At 46.1% G+C, this 2,286-nt stretch overlaps 1 long non-coding RNA gene across 1 annotated transcript; it reads right to left on the reverse strand.

The window, feature by feature from the left end:
- Positions 1–1,549: 1,549 nt before the first annotated feature.
- LOC143818220 (uncharacterized) lies at positions 1,550–1,985 on the reverse strand. Its single transcript, XR_013224391.1, has 3 exons — positions 1,961–1,985; positions 1,806–1,870; positions 1,550–1,572 (listed from the first exon to the last, which is right to left on the reverse strand). It is a non-coding gene; the product is annotated as an uncharacterized LOC143818220 (long non-coding RNA).
- Between the last annotated feature and the right edge of the window lie 301 nt (positions 1,986–2,286).

Below are 2,286 nucleotides of genomic sequence, written 5' to 3' on the forward strand. Positions count from 1 at the left end.
AAGGAGAAAACCATGTTTCACAGAGCTGACAGAAAGCCATGCACACCACCGTACTAGACTGTTGGGGGCCCCTTGGGACTGGATCTGAGTCCCCAACATCACCGTGAGTTTGTTCCTGTTTTGTGCACATGTCAGGGCCTAGTGTAGGCTTCAATAGTCAGAACACAGCAGAAGTGAAGCTGGCTTAGTAAAGGCCAGGGAGGTTATACATAGAGTATCATCAATCTTTGTTTTGCCTTCCGATAAATCTACCCTTTGTTGTTTGTACCTCATCTTGTGTGCAGTAGTCTTCCTGCACCATGGTCCCCCGGCCATCGCTTCAAGTGGGTACTGTCACCAAGATGGAGGCAGCAGACAGCAACGGCAGGAATGCTAATGTTAATAGAGATGCTGTGGGCATTGGTGGAACCCCTGCAAGGACACTCCCTATGGGCACCATATTTAGGGTGCTACCAAAGTTTGACGGCAATAATATGCCACTTTCCGACAGCACCCTGAAGATTTATAACATCAGCCCAGACCTTGAAGCAGACATTGCTTTAACTGCCCTAGAGGGAGAAGCCCGTAGAAACATCTGCCTACAACCAGAACTTACCCGCAGTACCCTGAAGGAGCTAGTGAAGTTCCTGGAAGAGATCTACGGTGAAACAGCTAGTGCCGGTCACCTTCGAGCCAAATTTTTCTCTAGGCTGCAGCGGGAAGACGAAAGAATTTCTCAGTATGCAACAGCCCTGCAAGAAGTGTTAGCGGAGGTGCAGAGAAAAGAGGCGGATGGATTTGACAGCATGGGCTCTAAAGACCGGATACTTCGGGAGCAATTAATTCTGGGACTGCACAGCAAATCCTTGAGGCGAGCACTGTCAGAACAGGTCCGGGCAGTTCCGGCTCTTACGTTTTGTCAAATCCTGGCAGAAACAGTGGCCCGAAGTAAAGAAGAGAGCTACGCGTCTGGGGTGATGCGTGTCCAGGGCGCCAATGCCAGAGGGGACCCAAACCATCAGGAGGTGCTGGTCCAGGTGGTGCAAGACTTTCAGCAGTCCCTTGTCAACGTGCAAGAGAAACTGAACCAGATGGAGCGAAGAGTGGGGGAACTACAACAGTCTGACCCACAGTACTCATGCAACCATTCTTCGGCCCGATACGGGATCAGTGGGAGCAAGCCCCCTCCCGTCAGGCATCAGAGGCACGAGGACAGGCTCGAGGTGCCCACCGATGAGGAGGAGGCATCCAATGCTGGGAATGCGGAGGATGGGGGCACCTTGCCAGAGACTGTCAGAACTATACTCAAGGCCAGCGGAAGCCACCATTAAAATACCTGTAAATATAATTTGGCCTGCACTCTAAATTTAGATCGGGGTGCTGGTGAGACAGACTGTAAGGTCTAGTATCAGTATTATTGAAATCCACCGCACTCCCTGTGTGGAATATCTTAGAAACAAAAGGATTTTTTGAAATTTGCTAATTTATTCAAGTGAAAAACAGAAAATCAAATGTGACAGATCAAATAATAGGCAGTATAAGCGACTGAGTGATTGACGTTTCGACCCTCCCGGGTCTTACTCTAAAGTCGCACTGTGAATACAAAACAGTATAAACAAGATCTTTAGTTACATAATATACAGAAATTACAAGACAACACATACAAAACAATATATACAGTATAAAAAGTATGTTTAGACTTACAATATTATACCCCAATAGACTATGTTATGAGGCTAAGTTATAGCATGGGGTCTGTCAAACGGGAATCAGTCACGTGACATTGTGTCTACGAGTGCTTCTGTAGTAAAAAGTATAATTGTTACCTTAATCCAGGATTTATGAGTGGCTCTTATGGTAATGAGGATGTTATCCCTGTAGTGTCAAGGGGCTGGGGAGAATGATAGTAATGTTAGTAGCCTGTGATGGATAGGCAGTTACATAGAGGCCCAACATACGTCCAAAAGTAATAGTGATTTACCAGGTACAGTCTTTTTGATACCAAGTATGGCCTGATAGTTGATTTTTCTCTGAGTATGACCTGTAATACCATATACATGAGTGTCAGTGAAAGGTAGTTAATAGTAGCACCCTGGTGTATCCAGAATGAATAATCACCTTGCTGAGGAATAGCAGCGGTGCATCAGCGTCTTGCTGTTGTTTGCATATGCGATTCAAATAGAAAGTTGGTATGTCACTGGAGACAACCTGGAATGTATAATTACGATGGTAAGGGGCGATAACTATATATGTTAGTGGTGTCCAGAGGTTGCTAGAGGGGAGAAAATACCTTTTTTGCAGGTGCCA

This window comes from Ranitomeya variabilis, chromosome 3, assembly GCF_051348905.1.
Source record: "Ranitomeya variabilis isolate aRanVar5 chromosome 3, aRanVar5.hap1, whole genome shotgun sequence".
Classification (NCBI taxonomy): Eukaryota; Metazoa; Chordata; class Amphibia; order Anura; family Dendrobatidae; genus Ranitomeya; species Ranitomeya variabilis.